This window comes from Macaca mulatta, chromosome 9 (genome assembly GCF_049350105.2).
Source record: "Macaca mulatta isolate MMU2019108-1 chromosome 9, T2T-MMU8v2.0, whole genome shotgun sequence".
NCBI lineage: Eukaryota > Metazoa > Chordata > Mammalia > Primates > Cercopithecidae > Macaca > Macaca mulatta.
In genome coordinates, this window is record NC_133414.1 from 97879018 (window position 1) to 97903530 (window position 24513).

Below are 24513 nucleotides of genomic sequence, written 5' to 3' on the forward strand. Positions count from 1 at the left end.
CCATACACGTGGGCAATATGTTTATTTCCAGTGTTAACTGATTCCTCAACTATTGTAGTAGTGATATCTTTCTGAAATTTTATCTTACTTTCTGAGTGTGTTAAGTTGGCCTAATTGTGAGGCATATTCATTTTAAAAAGTAATGCTAATCTGGATGCTGCCACCATGAGGTGGGAGGCTGGGAAAAAAGAGAATATACTTTAAATTATCTTTATGGAAAAGTTAATTGATTATAACATGAGGAAACAGCGTGTCTTAAAGAACAAGGCAAAAATCTCTCAGAATAAAAATCCTCTTGGTGCAATCTTTTTGAAATTGGTTCAATCTTCTTTACATTTCTGTTGCAAATGCTATTATGGAAAGATGTTCGGTGGTCATGGGCCAGTGATTACAGAAATTGAGTGCTTGGGTAATAAATAAGTGAATTTTGTAGTTTTTAAAAATGTATATTTTACTTAGAAGCATGAGCTTTTGAAAACTAAACAGCTTTAAAATATAAAATATGTAATCAAATACAAATTCTTGTCAGAAAAGTGCTGTTCAACCAATAGTACCTGTTTACACCGATAAGCAGGGCAGTAATAGTTCTTTAGATACCATCATGCACTTACTTGATGGGAAAGTATGGAAATCATACCAAAAAATCTGAAAATAAAGCTTATCAGGTTGTTTAAAGTTGTTTAGGTGAGAATCTAGCTTGGATCATAAAACAGTTAATCAGATGGTTTTAGTATTCCTGGCAGGCTGAAAATCCTGCAAAGAAAGATAATCTGGAGAATTGGGTACAGGTGGTAGTGTACCACTTGCAGTCACAGATACACAGGATTGCTTGAGCTCAGGAATTCAACACCAGTTTGCGCAACATGGGAGGTTGCATGGGGAGAAAGACAATCCTAAGAAAGAAACTAAATTTACACACAAAAAGGGACATTCTGCCAGCGTGTTTTGTTTTTTGTGGGGTTCTTCCAGAAGCAGATCTGAGCCAAGGATTTGAGTGTGGATAGTTTATTTGTGAACTGATCTCAATAACCATTGGTAGAGAAGGAAAGGTAGTCAATGGAGTTTTCATTATTAGGCAAATTTCCACTGTGGGGAACAGGAGCTTGATTCTACTGGGTAATATTAGGAACCCAGGTAAAATACAGGTCCTAGAGTCATCCCACCCCGGTGCAAGGGAGCTGGGTATTCATACACAAGTTCTCACTGGTCTCTGGGTGAGTGTTGCTCCCGGAGTCATTAATTTCTTAGCATTTCCAGCTTGCCACATGGAGGCACAAACCATGCTCTGGTGGCAAGAGGCCCTCAAGAAAACACTTGCAGGTGCTGGCAGCTGGGAGTCTCAAATGGTAAGAAAAAGAAATATTGGTGGAACACTGACAACGTTTGCTGTACAGCGTAACTGGCTATTCTGAATGAAATGAAAAAAGAATGATTTGCCTAAGTCCCTATATAGAGATATTAAAAAGCAAGTAAAAAACCAAAAATAAATATAAACCTCACAGATACCAAAAGACCTACCCTAGGAAATTTGAGATAGGTGTGTAAGATACTACACTACACATTTACATCCTACAGACTATGACAGCAAGGATTTTTCTTATACCAACAGGTAGATTAAGCTGCTACCTCTGTAGTCTGATTTGAGAAACAGAAAGGTCCATAAACCAAAATATTTCCTCTACTTCCCCCCTTCCACTATTTAAAATGCTTCCCTTTGAGATTTGTTACTTTGTGTGAGCTATATTACACTGTGTGTGTGTGTGTATGTATGTGTGTGTGTGTGTGTTTATAACACAAATATACATATCTATGCACATAAATGTGTTCATGGATGTGGGGGGCAAATGTATCAACAATTTCTGGAAAGTTTATTTATTAATTAGCTCTCTTTATGAAAAGGACAGAGAAAGTGTTACTTTTAAAGGGAAAAGGTAGTTCCTTTCCCCTCCCTTAAAGGGAAAACAGAAAAGTTTACAAATCCCATGTTCTAAACCCAAACCAAAGGCAAAGGGTGCTGGGTCATTGAGAGCATGTGCTCTGAAAAAGAAAAAAAAAAAAAAAAAAGGAATAAAGGAGGAGGAGAAAGAGAAAGATAGAATAACTCTCTAGACAACACTTACCTATTCCAAAAATTTGTACTAGATACATACGTTTGGTCACAATGACTTGAAGAACTCCAGGTGCCACCATTCTTACAAAATACAAAACGATGGTTCCCCCACCAGAGTTGTGAAACATGATATCCTTGCACATATGGTTGGGTTAGTTTCCCTTTTGGCTTTAAGTATTACTTCAAAATTAACTAAATTTGATCACATTATTTTTTAAATAAACATATTTAAATGTCCATGGAAAGCTGAAAGATACTTTGTCAATCAAAACATTTTTTAAAAATTTCATTAGGTGAGCTTTCTATTTAAAGAGAACCTGAACCAGGCATGGTGTCAAGTGTCTGTATCTCAGCTACTTGGGAGGCTGAAGCTGGAGAATCTCTTGAGCTCAGGAGTTCAAGACCAGCCCAGGCAATATAGCGAGACCCTGTCTCTAAAATCAGCCAACCAACCAACCAATCAATCAATTAATCAAAATGAAGGGAATCTGGGGTGTTTTATTTAAAAAAATTATTTGAAAATAGAAATTTATCTGATTGGTCTATTCAGATTCTCATGTGTAGTTTTTATTTTTCATTAAAGCTTAAAGCATTTCTCATATTCACCAATTACCAGCTGTATGGTCTGATAAAGCTCATTTGTCCAGTATGAAGCACAGTTTCTCTATTTCACAAATGCATTCAACACTTACCTAATTGAAGTGTGTTTGGTATTTCTAGTATTCTTAAAACTATATTTGAAAAATAGAGTTGAATTTAATGGAAAAGGGTACTACTACTTTATGTTGTTTTCTTCTAATCAAGTAGGCTTCCACAGAGTGGAAGTCTTAAGTAAGAGGAAAAGGATGATTATTATGATAATTACCACTTTTGAAAGATCTCATCTGTAAGGTCTAGTGGCTTATGAGCAGAGACTCTGGCCCTGCCCTCTCCCCAGAATCCAGGAAGTGTCTGGAACACAGTAGGGGCTCAAATTAATTATTTAATTACCTAACTAATTTCACACAATCTTCCCAATAGGAATGTGAAGTAAATATTATTAACCTCATTTTACAGTGGGAAAATTAAAGCTCAGAGAAATTACATAATTATTCCCAAACAGCTGGTAAATGATAGAAGTCTGTATTTACATACTCTAGGGAGAAAAACAAACAAACAAAAACAGCTGTATTTCACTACGTATTCTTTCTACCATTTAAAGTACATATATTTTACCATAACTTGCTATAGCTTGTGATTATCTTAACTCAGATGCCTTCTTTTTTTAGGAAATGGGCTAAGGTACTGGCAAAGCTTTATTTAGATGCTCTTAAGCTTTGGCATATTCGTGCTTTAAAAAAAGCACGAACATTCCAAATTCAAGTGAACATACAGGCTGCATCAACAACATATTGGATTTGCAGATAATGAATTTACAAAAAAATGGTGAAAATATTAAAATCATTTCACAGTTGTATGATATTTTGATGTTATCTGTACTACTACTTCTCGGCTTTCCTGCTCTCTTGTATAAATTATCTAACTTCTACATTTTCTACGAAGGCATTTTCAAAAAAAAGTTGAACATCCATGTATTTTTAATGAAACAGAGCAGTCTGCTGAAGATGCACAAGGCAACAGTTTTATCTTATTTCATAAGCACACAGATTGATGGAAAAAGGAGAACAAATCATATTCAGAAAAATTCCCCCAGAGAAGCTCAGCAAGATTGGGAATGGTCTCAACAGCACTAAACTACACTGTATGCCCAGTAATCAAGATTTAGCGAATATGCCTGCCTGCCATTTGGGGCTGCTGTTAAATTTGGCTCAGATAATTTTCCATACACTGGCTATGGGCCTTAATTTTCCATCAAGTAGCTAAAACAGATAAATTAAGGTCCAAGGAAAGTAGACTTTACTTCAAGGTAGTGGTAAATTTAGTACAATAAAGTATAAAGAAGACAGAGGACTTGTTTCTTTTTAAAAAAGCAAATAAATGAGAGTATGAAGATCATAGATTGGTCAATACTTATGGAAAACATTTCTAATGTTTTGGTTATAAAAATTCTGTTTCTTGGCCGGGCACGGTGGCTCACGCCTGTAATCCCAGCACTTTGGGAGGTCGAGACGAGTGGATCACTTGAGGCCAGAAGTTCGAGACCAGCCTGGCCAAGATGGCGAAACCCGGTCTCTACTAAAAATACAGAAATTAGCTGGGGCATGGTGGCATGTGCCTGTAATCCCAACTACTTGGGAGGCTGAGGTGCGAGAATTGCTTAAACCCGGGAGGCAAAGGTTGCAGTGAGCTGAGATCACGCCACCGAACTCCAGTCTGGGCAACAGAGCAAGACTCCATCTCAAAAACAAAACAAAACAAAACAAAACAAACAAAACAACAACAACAACAACAAACACATTATTTGTTTTGTTAATTTAGAAATTATTCAAGCTAAGAAAGTAGAGACATAGATGATTAGATAGACAGGTGGATAAATAAAAAATTAACTTCAATTAACCTGAAAAACTACCAGTTACAGCTCTCACATTACTAACTTTTGACTGTACTACAATTTCCAGGATAGAGGCTGAGTCCAAGTTTAATAACAACAAGAAAAGCAGTCCCTGAAATATATCCTTTGGTAAATAAAGATATCCCATGAATCCCAAAATTATAGTTTTCTTAAACTATATGGCATTATATAATGAAAACAAAAAAAATATTATTTTGAAAACCTGCAACATCACAAATCATCAAGTTAAGTTTGAATGATATTTATCATGTTTAATAAGACAGAAAGAAGGACTGGATCTCTTCAAGTCAAAATCCTTAATACTGAAGAATTAAAATAAGTAAATATTTGATATTATCACATGTGAATTCCAGTTAGCCAATGTTTTACTGTGTCTTCCTAAAACAAGTGGTGCTGATATAACTATATAGCCTTGAGAAGTAGTGGTCATACAAATATTATGGTAAAGAAAATTTTATATAAAATTTTATTTTTCAATTTATTTTAATTTCCTAAAGTCAATGAATAATTATAGAACTAGGCTCTGAACCTAAGAAAATAGGTACCTTATGAAATTGCTAATATTCAGCCATCCCAAACCCAATAATTTCATATGGTTTACCTAGTACAGAAAAGATCACTTATTAATTATATATGCATACATTGAGTATCTGCTATGCAAGAGTTGTTGTGAGGAATACAATGATTAATGAGACAAATACAAATGCTACTTGCTTATAAATAATTTACAGTACATAAGGATTTACCAGTAAGCACGTGGTAAGTATCATAACAATATGGAGGACACAACTATATAGTTATTTAATGATGCTAAAACAAATTTTTTAAAGGTTTTAAGAAAAATTGAAAACATTACAAGTCTTGTAGTTAATTTGTCTTTGCCACAAAGGAAGAATGCATTATTGAATTTAACTGAATTCAGTTTATTGAACTGAATGCACAGAGCCAAAAATCTCTCACTCCACCAAAAACTAAGAGTCATCATGTTGATAATAATTTAAAAAACTGATAACATTTTAATATTTCCTATATGCCAGATACTGGACTAAGCACATTACATATGTTGTCTCACTTAATTCCACAAATTCTATGAAGTAATAAAACATTCTGATGCTATAGATGGGGAAACTAAGGCAAAAAATACAGTAAGTTGACACAAGTCATATGGCAGCTAAGAAACTGCAGAACTGGGATGTGAATCTAATAGTCCTGATTGCCTTTAGGTAAAGTTTCCTAATATTTTGTGCAAAGTACTGTATTTGTGAAATGAATCTAGACTTCAGGTGCAGAGGAGAGGCAGAGACGAAGTATGCAAAACAAATGAAGAATGGGCCAGGATTGATCAGCTACATAATTAGCAGAGCTTAGTGCAAAATGAAAATGCAGGGCTTTGTTTAAAATGGAAAAGAAAAAGTCCATTAAGGGTACTAACAAATACAACTTTTATCCTTTCTTTCTCCCTCTACTTTTTGTGATATTTTTTATTTGCTATGTAATGTTTTACTCTTTCAAGCACAGGGATGCTCCAATGCAACTGCCAACCCCTATAGGCACCTGCACCATCCACCCCCTGCAGCAAGACTCTGCACATGTATAAGCCACACGTGCCTGCACTGTTTCCACCTCCCTCCAGGTGTTGGACCTACATGCTGTGCACTCCAGTCAGAAGTGGGGGAAGTCAAGTTAGGGATCTCCTCTTCCCACAGGCCCACTGAACTGTACCAATCCATGGTGGAAGCACATATTGCAACCTTTTTGCTGGGATGGACTATGTATTTGTATGAGATGAAATGGTGGGCAAGAGGATCTTTCCTGATGATTCTCCCACCAAATGTGTCACAGCACTGACAGCTTGGGGCTGGGACAGTAGCCACTATTATCTGATCTAGATACCACAGAATTTGCATGCCCATGACCAGGCTCTTGCTGTGGGCAGTGGGCAGCAGTGGGTAGCAGGTAGCATTGGGATGGGGAGATCAGCCTGGAACAGGGCTATGGTTGATTCCGAACCAGTCCTAGAGATGGGGGAAGCAAGAAGAGGTAGGATCACACATGAACCAGGCTTAGAGTAGCTTCATTGTTCCATATGACTCCAGTTATAAAAAATCAAAAGTGAAATTATTAAAACTCTACTAACAGAGGCCATAGAGCATTAAACTCTTGGTTACAACCATTCTACCATAGCCATGTTCTGAAAGGAGACAATGGATATTTACATGAAATGCAATAATATCAGGACTGAAGAAGTCTGAGAGATTGTAGCAAAATCAGTGAAATGACCCACAAAAAATCAGAAGCTGTAATGTATTGGTGTTAAGAAGATACTTCCAACAGAGAAAAATCAAGGATTAGAGGACCAGTTGTTCTACAGTAAACAATTACCTTCTGGTTCAGAGAAGACAGAAATGATTAGAAATCATTTTCTCCAAGAACAGAAAAGAGTTCAGCTTGCCTAGGGGGTGGGGTAAAGTGGTTGAAGAGTGTAGAGTAACTCAGGCTGATGTGTGTGCTGAAGACTGGAACAGCCCCATGAACAACTGTTACAAATCCAGAAATGTTGTGAGTTGGATCTTCAGTCACTGATTGCTTGAAATCAATTACGGTGTAGATATTTATACCACAGAAATCACTACATTGAAGGTTGCAAAAGTTTATGGCGTGGGAGCATGGAAGAGCCTGATAGTTAAGTTAGCAGTATTTTATTTTGTAGGCAGTGGGGAACCTTTCATCTGACCCATGTGATTCTTCATGGAAATGAATCTGAAAGCATTATAGATTGTATTGGAGGTGAAACTGACAGAATGAAAATCAGTAGGTCACTGCAATAGACAAACGCAGAAATGATAGGAGAACAAGAAAGATGTAAGGTACCCCAAAAGAACACATTAATCCACGAGGAAACTGTTAAGATGAATTGCAGTTAGGGATGGAGGTGGAAGGGCCCTAAAAAGTATCTCCTGGGTTTAAACTTCAGTACATGAGGGACAAAATGGCCAACCAGATGGATGGTGAAAGGAAGACGAGGAATCAGAAAATAAAACAGAGTATATCTATCAAATTACTAAATGACTTACCTCTGACAATACTGGAGAAAGAAAACCTCTTTTATAAAGAAATTTTAATTCCTGATCATCATTGAAAATCTAGCAGCAATCAATCAATTCACATTGGGTCACTTGAATTGGGAACCTATAACATCTTATTTCCCAATAATGCACAATGTAAACACTGCTATTTACAAAAGCCCCTGTAAAGAATAAAGCTAAAGTGTTCAAGGTCAGAGTTGCATTGCTTGCCATCACAAACATTTGTTCATTGACTTTTTTTTTAACTTGGAAAGTAGTTTGTTGGGGGAAGTATGAAAGAGAATGCAATGAAACATTAGTTATCTTGAGTTGTTCAGGGAAGAAGTTTTTCATGTTGCTTTGATTTTCTTTGTAAGGTAACTGAGAAATCAAAAACATTTTTCTTCAATCCGTTAGTATTGAAAATGCTTCTAAATACATCTAGGTTGCTTTCCAGAGTAGTAATATTTAACATTGTAATTCACAAACACATTTTCATTCTCTACCTTTCTAGTTAACAGTCTGTAAATTAAACACATCTTTGTTTCAAAATTAAAATTCAATTTTAATGTGATTTCTGTGGAATATAAATATAAAAATATATATCTTTATTAAATCTATAAAATATTTTTCCCCTTTCTCTCTTCATAATTTTGCATAAGTCAGACTATATAAGTATGCACATAATGTTATTTGTTTTATATAGAAATTTCTCATTCCATTTTCTATTATCCCCTAGAACATAGTTCAGGGTGAACAAATGATTCTAAGCCAGAAGAGCTAGATGATAAGATCTCTGAGTTCAAGGGCTGGATCTGTCCTTTTATCTCTCCTGCATAGATTTGCATCTTTGATTTTGGTACTTTCCATTTTCCCTTATGGAAGTTTTATTTAGAATGCTGATTGTTTTCTAGCTACAAAGCAGTCACAAAGTAAAACATATTCAATTAAAAAAACAAAAACAAAAACAGCAGTTATACAGAATGGCCATAATGGACCACAATTGATAACTAAAATTCTTGTCTATGATAAACAATGCATTTAAAGTTATGTTGACCTGGAGCGCATCAAACACATGGGTAAATGTATTTAAAGCAATGATGGGATTACTAGTGATGGCTGGAAACTACTCAGAGACTGAAAAGTATGGTTGGTATCAATTTTCTCAAGCAAAGAAAATAATAAATTAAGAAAGGTGCAATCGCAATGTGTCAATATCAAAATGTTTACACTAAAGCTGAATATTCATAGATTGAAAGTCATATTGCAAGATTTAGTTTGAAAGAATTTGAAAACAATCAGTCCATAAAAGACCCAATAAATATTATAAATACAAATAGAGCAATAAAATTATTCATTGGAAAAACCAAAAGTGGGAAAAGGCCCTAAGCACGTTTAAATTAGAAAACAAATTTTTCCAGTGTTCTAGCTTCACTTATTCAACAAAATCCCTCTTTATATGCACTCATTATAACAGAAAAAGTCTAGTTTATCCTTGATATCCTCAGCAGAATTCACACCTTAAGGTTCATGTCCTAGGAACTTAATAAATATTAATACAGGTCTTTGAGCTTTCTGGATCTTCAAGGAAGCCCATATTATTTATGCGGGCAGCTAGTACATGTTTGACACGTCAAGGGAAATAGATAGCTTTTCTTGAAGTAGGGTGTTCTCTAAGTATGTTGGCACAAAGAAGAATCTTTAGGGGGAAACTGTGGGTTGGGCAGGACACTGTAAAGCTATGAAGACCTTCCTCATAGAGAGAGAATGATAGACAGAACAGGGGAAGAAATGCCTCCCAAAATGCCAAGACTGAATATTCTCAGTATCCTACAGATGAAAAAAAAATTTGGATAAATTGAAGAAAATAGTAATATTTATTCTTCAATATATTATCTATTAATCTATTTCTCTTTGCCACAAACGATGATGCCATGCTTCTTATTGTTCTCACATCAAAGATAAATTCTTCTGGTTTTCAAGCCATTTTGTAAGAAGGCCATATTTTCCCCCACCTCCAGCCATCTCAGTGCTCCATCATGCCCTCTGCTCTAGTTGGCATTTCATCCTAACTATCCCATGGGCAACCATGGTGGTTGCTACTTTCATGTTCTCTTCTGGAAAGCTGCCTGCTTCCTACTCAGGAATCAAATCCCATCTTTGTATGAGTCTTCTTTGCTTACTGCAATATTGCCAAGTTTTTCTAAATTCTGACCACCTACACTGCAGAATCATATAACACAATTCAACTAATAGACATTCTCCATTCCATTTTCCTTCCACAAAATTACCTAAGCACCAGTAAGTTATTTACTAGTCACTAGTTCATACAGGCCATGAGTAAGTGATGACAAACAAAACCCAAAACCCAATGAATTTATACATGAAGTCAAGGGTAAGATACAAATGAAACCATACTTTAAATTTTATTTTTTAAATAAAATGTAACTAAATTGTTGTGTGTGTTTGTCAACTTTTTGTTACCCTCTCAAGTTCTTAGAGGACAGAGATCTTAGATCTCTATTACTTTGCGTCTTTCTGATTCAAATATTAGAATTCTTCCAATTCAGTATTCACTCTATATATCATTTTCTTAACATTATCAGAAAAGGGTACTCATCTAGAATTCCCCCTCTTGTCTCCTTTCAGCTCCATCCCCAATTTTGCTAATTATCTGATTTTCAGTTCGCAGGCTATATCACCTCCAACAGTTACCCAAGCTGGGCAGTTTCCTAGACTCCTTCCTTTTTCCCTTGCTTCCCCCATATTTAACTCATTCACCATGGCCAGTTGATTTAACTTCCTAAGTCTTTCTCCAATACATCTGTGTATATCCATTTCCACTGCCCTGGCCTAGGATTATGCCTTTGTCATTTCTCTCCTGATCAATCACACCACCTTTACTCCTCTCCCTTCCTTCCATCTCTTCTCTATACTGTTTCAGAGTGATTTTTATTAAATACACATCAAACTACATCCTTTGCCTGCTTAAATTTTCTGATGGCTACAGATATGCCTTTTAAATAAAACCGAATTATTTAGCATGGAACATAAGGTCCTTCATGCACTGTTCCACTACTTCCCTCTCCAGTGTACTTCCACCTGCCTTTATAGTCTCAATATTCAGAAATGTTTAAGTTCTTGAAACTCTCAAGAAACATTACATGTCCTTAAACCTCTGTGCATTCTACTTCTCTGCCTAGAATAATTTTTCCTCTCCTCTGTACTTTTTAGGTGACTTAATGAACTAAACATTGAACACAAGTAGAGCGTATGGTTTTCTACAGGAAGTCTCCTCTGAGCTCATCCGATTCTTCATCCCTCAATAAAATCTCCAGAGTTGGTTAAGTACCCTTTAATGACACCATTTTATACACCTCCATTCTGAAACTCTAAAGTAATTGTCTGTCTTCCCCATTAGACTGAGGTTTTGAGGTTAGAGAGTTCCTTAAGGAAAAATGCCGTGTTTTACTCCATCTTTGTAAACCTATATCAAAGCACATTTCCTGGTAGTATGAAGGAAGTTTTCAGGAACACTGAATGAATGCACAGACTAAGTATTCAAATACTTCTTGGTTGAAGCTGACACCAATTTCTTTGAAGAAGAAACAGAATTTATGGTCTTTTATATGTCTAAGAAAAAAAATATTAAGATTCACTCCATTACAAAAGTGAAGATGTTTTAAATTAGTGTATCTCATGGGCAGAAATAAATACATCAACTTACCAGCAACTTCTCCATTGGTAAATTGCTAAAGCAGAAATCTCATCATCAATTAGAAAATCCAGAAATTATCTGGGGTATTTCATTTATCCCTTTTAACCTTTCTATTACAGAAAGCTTTAAGTTAATAGTAGATACTTTAAAATATTCTTCATTCCTATCTGATGTTATAATTATGCTGGACTTCAAAAGAATTATGTTTAGCAATACTTCTTTCCTTCTTTCCAGGGATGGCAAATGCTAATATCTCTTTAAATTACAGATTGACATATATATCTATGGTTTCAAATGCAGTCCCATATGATCTATATACCATTCTGTGATTTGATTATTTAAATGAGAATGCTTATTTTAACTTTCTAATATTATGTAAATTATATCAGAAAATTACTTCATATTTAAATTAATGATGAAGTTTATTATACAAATTTGTATATTTAGAATGTTTAAATTAATATAGCTCATAAGCAAAAATAAGCGACGATGTTTTCACATGAATACAATATAGGAGTCAATAATTATTTTAATTAAATTCTGTAGGTTCTTTACAAAGATTAACAGAACATAAGCTCACACTTGAATGATCATGTGACTCAAGAAAAATCCCTGGGATAACAATACATATAACTGAGAATGAAATAATATACACATTTCAACATTGAAAAATTCTGATACAATGCTGATCTTATTTAATCTCTATATTTATGTTCTATATTCCTATAAAAATGCCTTTATTTAAAAAATAATGATTATTATATATTTTAAGAAATTCAAATGAAGTAATACAGAAAGAAAAGAAGAAATGTTTATAAATAAATTTTAGTCAAAAATTCACTCACTGGAAATCAGATATTTTCCCTTAGCACAAAAATTGTTTGACAGGTATACCAAACCATTCCTGAGTACTCTGACCTGAGTGCCAGTCAAGAGGTAGTCAGAGGGGGTATCCAAGTATGTACATTACTTTAATTGCAGTTTTAATGCCATTAAAAATATATGCATAGACTCAATTGAAAAGATCTTTCAGCAATACTCTAAATGCAGTTACATAATTACATTTTTTTTTTCTAATATAAGGCAGATTCAGGAATGGAAAGGTCAGAGGAAAAGAGAAATGAAGTCCTATGTGCTTATTAGTTTCTTAACTTTTTAATTTTTCATACTCATCACAATGAAAATAATGCTTAATGCCTTCAAAAGAATAGTATACATAGAAAGAAGAAAAATATTCTTCACTATTACAAAAGTTTATTAATGCTTTGTTGTAAGTTATACCTATGTTGTAAAATTATAAAGTTGGCAATAAACACTCTCTGATGGTGAGTTTAATTAGATAAGAATATGTAAAGGTAACAAAGTCATAATTAAGCATTTATGTAATTGAACTATTTCATCATGAGGTTATTTTACTAAGGGTATACAGCACAATAGCATTTTGAAAACAGTATTTTTGACATATGCATCTTTAATTATTAGATTTTGAAGAAATACAAGTATTCTCTGATATTCAGTAACACTAAGAGTTATTTCTAAATTTCTCTGAGAATGTGAAATCCTTCTATAATTCATCAGTGTAGCTGGTATACAATATAAATGTTCTGCCTTTAACAAAATTCAACTTTCACTTATATTCCATAATTTTCCTGGCCCAAGACAATTATCAAGAGCATACCTTAATTGATTTATAACTTCATAATCTGCAAGAAAGAATGAGGTGACATAAAAAAATTCTCCTGTTGATAAATAAATACTTAATATTGGGATTTACAGAACATAAATATCAAGTTGAAGTCAAGACAATTATTTTCCAGGCAGATGTGAATGTACAAACAACAATTTATTCCAAAATATTTATTTCACTCACCCTAAATTAATGATGCAGAGATAAGTGTTTGATCTGAAACATATTGTTGCTAGAGATATAAACTTTCTGTTCAGACACCAGCATGTCATAATGCCCAACCTACCATAAATATACCCAATCTTCTAGTTTCACTTCAACTTCTAGGAAAATGCCATACTTTAAATGAGTACACTTGGGTAAAATATGTATCTGTTTAATGGAACATAAAAAATGTTTTAACACGAAATGTTCTGAAAGGGATTTGAGACAAAATACATTATCTTGCAATTACTATGTGGAAGTCAACAGATTACCTTAAATGTGATATACTGTGTTGGGTACTATCTAACCCAGTACATTCCAAATTTTTTAAAATTATCATCACACATGTAGAATACGACAATATTTATCAACACATAGAGTAAATGTACAAATCTGCTTCTAGAGAAAGGCAACTGGCCCAGAGCTCCAGGTACTCTGATGGCCATGGGAACCAATAACTCAACATACCTCACATGTGCAGCCTATTATAGCACACTCTGTGGGAAGGTTTGATCATAGTAGTAGGAAATAGTTTCATGCCTCTTGCCAACTCAACCAGTTAGTAGAGATGTCTTTAGTGTAGGGTGACCATCTTATCCTTGTTTGCAGAAGACATTTCCATCTTATAACTGGAAGTCCTGTGTCCCAGGAATCATGTTCAGTTCCAGGAAAACTGTGGCAGTTGGTCACCCTAATCCAATGGGATGCTGGGCAGGATGCTGACATTGCATCCAGGATCAGTTGGAAATAAATGACATTGGTTTAGGGATAGAGTGGACATGTAAGTCTCCTTGTGTGCCAGCTAAATCCTTTCCATGTGGATTAGAATACAGGAAATTGTTGATAAGCAGAGATGCAAAAAGAGCTGAAGGATAGAGTTGAAACTAAACATGAAAGAAATATAAAGAGACCATCTTAGTCCATTTTGTGCTCCTATGGCAGGACATTTGAGCCTGGGTAATTTATAAGGAACAGAGATTTATTTATTACAATTCTGGAGGTTGAGAAGTACAAGGTTGAGGGGCCATATTTAGTGAGGGCCTTCTTGCTCTACCATCTCATGATGGAAGGGCAAAGAAAGGGTGAGAGAGAGTAGGAGATGGAATTTACAGCCTCAATTTCTCATAAACTAAACATCTCCCATTAGGCCCCACTTTTCAACTCTGTTGCACTGGGTATTAAATTTCCAACATATGTTTTCGGGGGACACATTCATACCAAACCATAACAATGACTTAAAGAATAAAGGCAAGAAAATTAAGGAGGAGTTTGAGATTGGTGGCACAAAGGAATAAGAAATGAAAAGTGCATTAAAATATGATTTAAGCATAGTCAGGCAGTATAAGAAATGGAAACAAAGACCGTCAGCAAGAGACAAGTAATTTTGAAATGGAGCCAGGTGAACACTGTCAAGATAGAGATTGCTTAAAGAATCCCACCTTGGTCCATTCTTGCTGGGCAATGTGAGATGCACCAGTGGACCATTATAGCCCTTAACTTCCCTATATTGCTTTCTAGAAAGTTAACTAATTAACTGGTTAATTCTCTAGGGAACCATGATATCAGGGTCATCATCTGGATTAGCATGAGATATTCTGGGGGTACATGTTTGATTCCTACTGATTTATCTGGGAACAGCAAGGAATGATGAAAAAATATGGGAGTGGCATGCATTAGAGAAATGGTAGAAAGAGAAAGAGAAAAGAGGATATGGGATTTATAATCTCAGATCCCTCCAAATCACCAAGACACTTGATCTTCAATATAGGGCTAAAATTTATGTGCTATCAGTAATATAATGAAAATGTCAGTGATATTATATTGATTATTTTGATGATATTTGAGCACTTACATAGGCCAGGCACTATAACATAGGATTTACATACATCTCATTTATTGCTATAGTCAGAATACAGCCACCCATATTGCTATAGAAATACACATGTTTAAGATTGATAGTGGCAGGAGGCAGACAAATTCCTACGCAGACCAAAATAGGTCCCCAGTGAAACCCAACCTTGAAGTCAAAGACAGCGTAAAGCCTGAAAACTAAGCTGCCAGTTCTGGGTATAGTCTATGACCAGGGACCTTCCTTGATGCCTTTTAACCAGTTGGATGGTGCTTTTTTCCAGGCCCATCTGTGGACCAATCAGCATGCAATCCCCCATTCTGAGCCCATAAAAACCCCAGACTCAGCCACATTTGGGGCTACCCGCTTTCGAGCCCCTTCTCACACAGAGGGTTACCCACTTCAGGTCCCCTCTTGTTGTCAAGAATTTTTCTGTTGCTCAATAAAATTCTTCCCTGACTGGCTCACTCTCTGGTGTTTGTGTAACCTCATTCTTCTTGGTCGTGGGACAAGAAGCTGGAACCCACCGAATGGTGAGTGTGAAAAGTGCTGTAACACTGTAACCCTCCCTCCCACTTGCCAAACAATAGGGGAGAAAAAGCTGCTGGGCACCACAAGCTCCTGTTCACTGAGCTGTGGGCAGCAGGACTAAATGAGCTGTGACATACACCTGTTTTCCATGCTATGGGCAGTGGGAACAAATGAGCTGTAACATGAAAGAGCTATAACATGAATGAGCTGTAACATGCCCCCCTCCCCTGTTGTTTGCCACACTGCAGGCAGCGAGAATGAGAGAGAGCTATAACATTTCTTGGGGACTCAAACCTTGGGACTCCCTAGACAAGAGCTGTAACACCCTTTGGGGCTCTGTAGTTGCTGACATCTCCCAGTTTGTGGATGCCACCACATTCCCTTCACCTAGATGCCAGCACCCAACATGAAAACCACCTGCCACATGCCTGGCTCAGATGCCCAGATCAGGACTGGTAGCATGAGCCAAGTGCAGCCTGCTGGGCCAAGTGGGTTGAGTGAGCCCAGCAGGCTTGAGCGAAACCCAGGCAGAGGCACCACCTGCCATGGAGATTTCTGGCTGGCAAAGCAGCACTGAAAAGATCCTGTGTCAAGATGACAACAGAAACACTTTTGTGTAAATACATAATCGAGTAAAAAATTTCATGATTTGTTATTCAAAATCACTGTAGTTGTCATAAACAACTCACAAAGACTTCTATTTTTAAAGTAGGAAGTATATGTTCTATTACTTGTAATTCTATAGCTAATTTTCTATATTGGATAAATTTATGAAAAAGATATAGGAGCTGCTGTAAGGCATGGATCTGACTAGTTGTCATTATCACAAAATGACAAAACAGAATGATTTACTTAAGACTGCAAACCAAAGAAAGCACTAAAAGAAACCAGTGTAATAGACCTGGGTATTTCTGATGAAAAAAAATAATAGTTCTAATAAATATGAAAATAGCAACAACTTCAATGATTTTTTTTTATAACTACCTGCTGTGGGAGAATGGCATAAACCCGGGAGGCGGAGCTTGCAGTGAGCTGAGATCCGGCCACTGCACTCCAGCCTGGGTGACAGAGCGAGACTCTGTCTCAAAAAAAAAAAAAAAAAAAAAAAAAAAAAAAAAAAAAAACTACCTGCTGTGTTACAGTGCTGAGAAAGACATTGCTGGAGTAGAGAAGTAGCAAGCAATTACATTTTATAACATCTGTGATCCAACTCGAAACAAAACTCTATCCAAGTTGACAAATGTTACTACATAAATTCTATTTTTCCACCTTTACTGACTTTTTCCATAAGACAGTAAATCTGAGCTTAGACAGCAGTCTTTGTTTAAGCATATGAGCTCAGACAACAGACTGACTGGGTTTGCATGCTTGCCACTTAACTTTGCAGCTGTATGACGTTAAATGAGTACCAAAGCTCCCTCATCTGTAAAATGGGTATACATTTTTTAACTCATAAAATGCCATAAAAATATTGGTAAAAGGGCTTAGTTCATTTGCTAGGTGTGTAGTGAGTACCCAACACGTGTGATACATGAATGAATTCCTGTTCTGAAGAGATTTCTTTCACTTTTCTTATTTTTGTTTTTAGCCATCATTTTGGTTCTTTGAAATTTACCCCAGCTTTCTATTCAGCTACTGAGTTGAACCATTACTCAGACCCTCCCTGCTCCAAAGTTTTTCCTTATACGCTTTCCATTATTCTGCCTCCTCTTGCTTTGGCCCAAGTTATCAGATCTGCCTATCCTTGCTTCCAATTCTAATCTCTGAACTGGGCATTTTTGCCAGGTTCAACAAAGTCCTTATTTCTATTTTTTTAAAAAAATCCACAAATACATCATCCCTCAGCAAACTTTCATCCCCAAGAGAATTGTAACTGAATGGGGCCTTAGGGCACGATGTGATGGGTAGAGGTTGGGGTAGTACTGCTGGTGTAACCATTAGTGATGCTCACCAAGTAGTTCGGACTTTTCATGTTCTAAGCAAATGGGGGCACTGTACTCCCCCGCCCTGTTTTGAAACCGGGTATGGCCATGTGACTTGTTTTGGCCAAGAATATATGGACAGAAATAACTTGTGTCACTTCCTTCTGAGCAGAAGTTTTAAGAACCGGTAAGTGATTCACCACACTCTCTCTTTTCTGCTGACACAGCCAGCCTCTGGTGATATTCCAGATAAAAGGCTGTTCTTTCAGGTTGGATCCTAGCTTGAAGACAACATGAAGTAAAGAACCACAAGGGACACATGAGTGACAAGTAGGTGTTTTTAATTTAAGCCATAAACTTTGAGGTTGTTTTTTCAACAGTATAAGCTCACCTCTCTTGACTGAAATAAAAGTCTCATGATTAAGAGCACACCTATTCAAACCCCAGGTCTACTGCCTAGTATATGTATGCGTTTAGGGTACTTATTTATCCTATTTTTGGACGACTTGAAGAAATTTACTTTCTCTATGTCTGCCTCAACTTTCACATCCCAGTAATACAGGGATGACACTAGTACCTAATTCATCTGGAATAAGGAATAAAAAGGTGTTACATGTAACATACATAGAACTATATATGATTAGTATTTGCTATATGCCAGTGGCTAACAGGGCTCACAAAGAAAATATCCCCGATCTAAGGAGCTTAAAATGTGGTTGGAGAAATAAAGCATATATGAAAATTACCACACCTCACAATGAAAAGTATTGGAACAGAGATTCAAGCAAACTATAGTGGGATGTTAAAGAAGAGAAATTTTTTGCATGGAAAATTGAACACACGGTGGGCAGTATGGGATTTTTAACGGACCTTGAGAAATGAAGTTTTGAAAGGTAAAGATAAAAGGGACTGGGGAGTAGGGTGGTAAGAATATTTCAGATGATAAAATTAGCATGCTGTAATTGCCATGTGCATTTGTGTAAGAATACCTGTGGTAGAGTGTTAATTTGGCATGTAATATTCAATTCTTTGTTCATGTGTTAGGGTTTCTTTTTCTTTCTTTTTTCTTTGCTTTTTCTTTCTTTCTTTCTTTCTTTCTTTCTTTCTTTCTTTTTTTTTTTTTTTTTTTTTTTTGATGTGGTCAAGATCAGGTCAAAGGCTGCATCTATTTTTTTTAAGTATGTCTCCTCCTAATGTAGTGAAACACATAAAGGGGGAATTTAACAGGCTCTGTTGAAGACTAAAAACATAAAGATCCCTTACTCTCTTCACATGAAGAAAAAAAGAAAAAGGTTTAAGGTGCCATTGAAAGTTTTAACTATTTACCTGAGTTTAATACCTTAGCACCAACCATGTTTGCACAGGTGTGGGTGTATATAGTGTCTATAATTCTACGTGGAATCTGAGTCTTTGAAGGGAGCCCACTTCAGGGCTCCTGAACATCTGTGTAAATACACATTTGAACGCCAATTTAAAGGGAATCAAATTTATGGATTTAAACCAACCCTAGGTCATTATCCAAATCCCCAATTCAACATCTAACATCAGAAATATTCCTTTCCCAGGGTCCTTATCACTTTCTCAGATAAGCAGGAGCTTTTGTTCTATCAAGCAGGCCTCACTGGGAGTTGAGACAAGTGCAGTGTTACAGATACCCACTGATGGCAGCTCCTTGGGAAGCAAGGAGAAAAATCAAAGGAATATTAAAGGCAGAGGTGGAGCCAGGAGAAAAACTGTTTGCCTGTTGAGATGAAAGACCATCTAATCCATTAGAATTAGTGATTCAGGGAAAAAGTGGTTAAAGCATAATGGAAAAAGCCTGTAGCCCATAGCAGGTCTGAAAGTGCCTTTACTTAGTTAAAACTTGAAGCTCTTTGAAAGTAAGAAGGCCTTTTGAAGTTACCTCCTTCACCATCTGTGGCACCACACGTGGAATATGGCAGGCACACAATAAATGTTTGTTTGCTAATAAACACACAGGTACACAAATGTGCAGGCATGTGAAAGGACCGTATGGTACCAGTTACAACATGACACTATAGATGTAAAGTGTTTTAGTGGGGTTATTTTTTTAGAGTCTTCAATATGTTCATGCCTGAATGGCTAGGGATTCAAGGATGCTCAAATCAAAGCACATTTATATTTTGCTCAGATTGTAAGAAAATCCTGAACTTTATTCAGGTAATAACTAGGACAATATATAAAATTTCCCTTTTATGCCATTAAATCTGAGTATTCTTCAATCTGGATTTTCCCACCTTTAAACGCACACAGGCTTCTCATTAATTCGGACCAGTGTTCAAAACAATACAGGGAATCTAGGTAATAGCATCTGTACATTTTATTTTTCCTCAGCACTAAAAATAAAGTTACTTTTCTGCTTAGCATGTTTTCACCATCCTTCAGGCTAGGGGAACAGTGCTTACAATGACGTTCTCTCCATTGACTTCATAAACTCCCTAACCAGTATGTGCCCTGAATGCATTTACATTTTGCTACCTTTGAAGAGAAGTAAAAAAACATTGAGAAGAAAAAGACTTAGAAATCTGACTGACTCTAAAGAAAAAGCCTTTAAGTACACCTTTAAACGTTTTAATAAGCAGTTTACTTCCCTTCCGCTGATTGCCCTGGAAAAAAAATAAAATAAAATAACACGCAAACAAAGCCAGGATTGATTAGTTCTCCTTCCCTATTCCCAACTGCTGTTCACTCAGCAGGAAAAAGAAAATCACAGTATAGAACTCAGAATCTTATTCATTAGCATGTGTGGCCCTTCATGGTGGGTAGTCTACTTTCTTCACAGCCCCCTCTATCAGCGTTTGCTGACATCTGAAAGGGGGAGATTCTAAAGTCCTCTAGCAGGCGTCAACCTGGCATCAAAAGAGATATCAGATGTAAAAAAAGGATTTGAAAATAGCAACACATACTCAAGTGAACATTATTATTAGAATTAGTTGTTCACGTGTTAAAGGTATTAACTATTGTTATTATACAGTGTTAATCTTTTCTGAATAAGGCAATCCATCAGAAGAAAGACTACTCTGGCTCAAGGCATTCTTAATCTGTCTAGCTCTTCAGCTTCACTGGAAAGAGAAATATGCAAAGAAGCAAATCAACTTCACCCCCAAAATAATCAAATGAAATACGAAAATTAATTAAAGATGGCATATAAAAAGGCTGAACTATGTCACAATTGTGAGTATGACCATCAGAAGAACACCCAGTCACAACTGAAGTTGCAGCAGCAGTAAAGGCTGTCCAAGCCCTTTATTTTTTCTTTCTTTCTTTCTTTGTGTGTGTGTGTGTGTGTGTGTGTGTGTGTGTGTGTGTGTGTATGTGAGTCGGAGTCTCGCTCTGTCACCCAGGCTGGAGTGCAGAGGCACAATCTCGGCTCACTGCAACCTCCGCCTCCCAGGTTCACTGCATTCTCCTGCCTCAGCCTCCCAAGTAGCTGGGACTACAGGCAACTACCACCACGCCCGGCTAATTTTCTGTATTTTTAGTAGAGACGGGGTTTCACTGTGTTAGCCAGGATGGTCTCGTGATCTTCCTGCCTTGGCCTCTAAAGTGCTGGGATTACAGGCGTGAGCCACCATGCCCGGCCATGTCCAAGCCTTTTCTTTGTGGCAAATGTTGTCCTAAGCTCTTCACTTACAATATTAATACTTCGTTATATCATTACTATGGCCTTATGAAATGGATTCTCTTATAATGGCCACCTTACAAAAGAGGAAACTAGGTCAAAAAAAGGTTTAAGTTAACATCAGCAAAATTCTCACACCTAACAATTACTGTAGTAAGAATTTGAACCCCCACAGCCCAAAGAACTGCTAACTCTATGGCTTCTCATGCAAAATTAGCAAATGGCTTTGCAGTGAATAGCAACAAATATTTGTTATGTGACTTCAAGGATATTTACATCTTTGCCTAACTAGAAAATGGCAGAGTAGAATTCTAACCTGGGGTAGTTGGCTGAATAATGGCCTCCCAAAGATGTCTATGTCGTAATCCCAGAACCTGTTACATTATATGGAACAAAGGGACTTTGTGGATGTGATTAAGACTTTTGAGATATTGGTATTGTCCTGGATTATATGGGTGGGCTCTAAATGTAACTGCAAGGGTTCTCATGGGAGAAAAGCAATGACTCCATAATTGTCCTTATGGGTCAATGGCGGAGAAGGTGGTGATGTAACAATGGGAGCAGAGATTGAAGGGATGTGACCAGAAGCTAAGGGATGCTGACAGCATCTAAAAGCTGGAAGAGACAAGGAACAGATCTTCCCTGGAGATTCTGGAAGGAACCATCCCAGCTGGAACCTTTATTTTTAGCACTTTATGACATACTTTGGATTTCTTCCCTCCAGAACTGTAAAATAATAATTTATTTTCTTAAGCCATCAAGTTTGTAGTAATTTGTTACAGCAGTAGTAGGAAGTGAATACACCTTGGATTTCTCTGTTTCGTCTTGTTTTCAATAAAAGCTTTTTTCTTGAATATAAAACTGACAGGAACTTACTTTGTTGATGGTCTATATTTTAGTATTTTCTAAGTAGTAGAACTAAAATTCCCTCAGGAAATCCCTTAGTCCAGAGACAATTGGTCACTTATTTTTAAGTGAGAACATCATAAATGGAAAGAAAAATGAGATCCCTTAAATAGGAGACAATAATTTGTTGCCTGGGATTTAGAAGCAAATTCAATTTCATGCTTGCAAAATGACTTGCTTGAACTGAGAGAATGATTTTGCTGGACATAAAAGTAATTGCATTCCTTACACCAGAACACAGCAGTCACAGTTCACACAGAGTAGAGCGGCAGTTCAAGTAAACTGTACTGGTAAAACCATGAGGACTACTATGTAATTGTTAAACTCAATGTTAAGATGACTGTTGAGGAAATGTGTCTTCCTCTCTCCAACCCTTCACCAGCAAGAATATCTCCAGTTACTCTAGAATAGAAAATCAGATTGTCTGATATAAAACACACTATCTCAGAAACAGACCAGATGAGTGACAGGGGACAAGTCATGACTCAATCAAGTCTTGCCTGATGCTTTAATTTAGGCTCAGAGATTGAGAGTATGGCAGGATCCTTTGAAATAAGTCTAAGCTATTACCATTTTTCTTACTCTGACAAACAGTGTGCTATTAAAAGTTATAGGAATAATAACCCTTTACAACATTATGCTGAATGATTAATTCAAATAACCGAATTGCACTATTTAAGAAACCAATTTATTATTTGCTATAGTTGCTTTAAAATTGTTTTAACACTCATCCACTTTGCAGTAATCTAAATTTATCAGGCACATTGCTATTTTCCTCCTCCCTTCCCAGTTCTCTCGTCTATTTAAACCACATATATGCACTCTGTTTAGCTGCTGGTGGGCGCAAGTCCTTCACTCAGTATATATATATATATATATATATATATATATATATATATATATATATATTTTTTTTTTTTTTTGCACATTTTCTTGCACATTTATATTTATTTTCTCAATTTATAAACTCGTTGTACCAAAATGATTTTTTAAAACAGTGAGATTTTAATGGGGAAACATTTTGTTTCTCCTCTACCACCCCAGATTACACTAACTTTAGTTTGGTGTACATCCTCCTAGACTTTTCTCTAAGCACATATAAACTAATTCATGCTTATGTAGGTGTGTGGTTCTTTCTTACATATTTTTGGCAACTGTTTCTCCTTTTTTTCTCACTTAACTTTAGAACAAGGTTGTCTTTGCATTTTAGTACATAGAGATCTGCCTTGTGATTTTTATAATGGTTGTGTTATATTTCACAGCACATAATTTATGTTACCATTCCTCCATTGACTAAAGTACTGGTTATTTCCAATTTATTGCTAACTCAGTATATTCTCCAGAGTGACATTACCCTGTGAATTATGCCTTCTTTACTACTGGGTGACAGACAAGTATTGCCCCATCCCCAAACACTGCATAGAGATATCGATGTAATCACATGTTCTTATCTGATTTGGCTTCTCAATGAGCTGGGTTCTATTCAAGATGTTTTTTGTCTTTCTTTTCATTTTAGAAAATCCCGGTAGGTCAAATTGAAAAGAGAAGAGTATTCTACCTTAATAAAAATGCCTGCTATACAGAGGGAGGTTAATAATGCCTGTTGACCAAATGACTGAGTGACCATGACTCATGTAAAACATTTTAAAGTTAAATTTATTCACCAATTATGATCCCCATTAATGAATCCCCAAATTTCTATATAGAGGGGCCAGGAAGTATTGGCATCTGACTTCCAAAATACTGTACATTGGAACATTTAGTAAAAACAATTGCTGTTTTTTGAAATGAAAACAATTTTGCAAGTCTGCATTTTACCACTTGCTGGTTGAACAATTAAAAAAAAAATGGAAAAAACGGATAAATGCTTAAAACAGCAAACTTACAAACACCCACAAAATGGCAATAAAAGACCAGTGTGTGATTAGATAACCAGCTGTGGAAAAGTGTTTAGTATAGTAGCGGCTGCTTCTCTCCCAAATCAGCCTTTTCCTTGAGATTTTTACAATGCCCAGACCACACATTTGGCAATAAATATATATGATGCCTGCCTGCAGAGCACAGATATAAAATGCCAAATCCCATGAAATAGCATATAGTTATTTAGTATTTTGAAAGGTTATTGTTTTCTTTGCAAACATACTTAAGCTACTACTGCTAAAATTCAGGAAGACACTGCTGTCTGCTAAAGAATTATCAGCCTAAGGAAAAGTCTTCCAAGGATGTTAAAGTACACAGTGTACTAATAGACAATTGAAAATGTTATAAAATATACTTCTCCACGTGTGCTATGATTATAATGAGTGTTTTATTTTTCCTTGACATTCGCTTATTCTGCAGGTGTTTTCATTTATGCAAACATATTC

The 24513-nt window shown here is 36.2% G+C and overlaps 1 protein-coding gene and 1 long non-coding RNA gene across 3 annotated transcripts in view; one reads left to right on the forward strand and one right to left on the reverse strand.

Moving 5' to 3' along the window:
• Positions 1–24513, reverse strand: part of PRKG1 (protein kinase cGMP-dependent 1) — a 1342028-nt gene that overhangs the window by 417045 nt on the left and 900470 nt on the right. The window lies entirely within an intron of this gene.
• LOC144331022 (uncharacterized) overlaps positions 16814–24513 on the forward strand; it is a 48786-nt gene continuing 41086 nt past the window's right edge. Inside the window, exon 1 of the long non-coding RNA XR_013397856.1 lies at positions 16814–17928. This is a non-coding gene — a long non-coding RNA (uncharacterized LOC144331022). The remainder of the gene's footprint in view (positions 17929–24513) is intronic.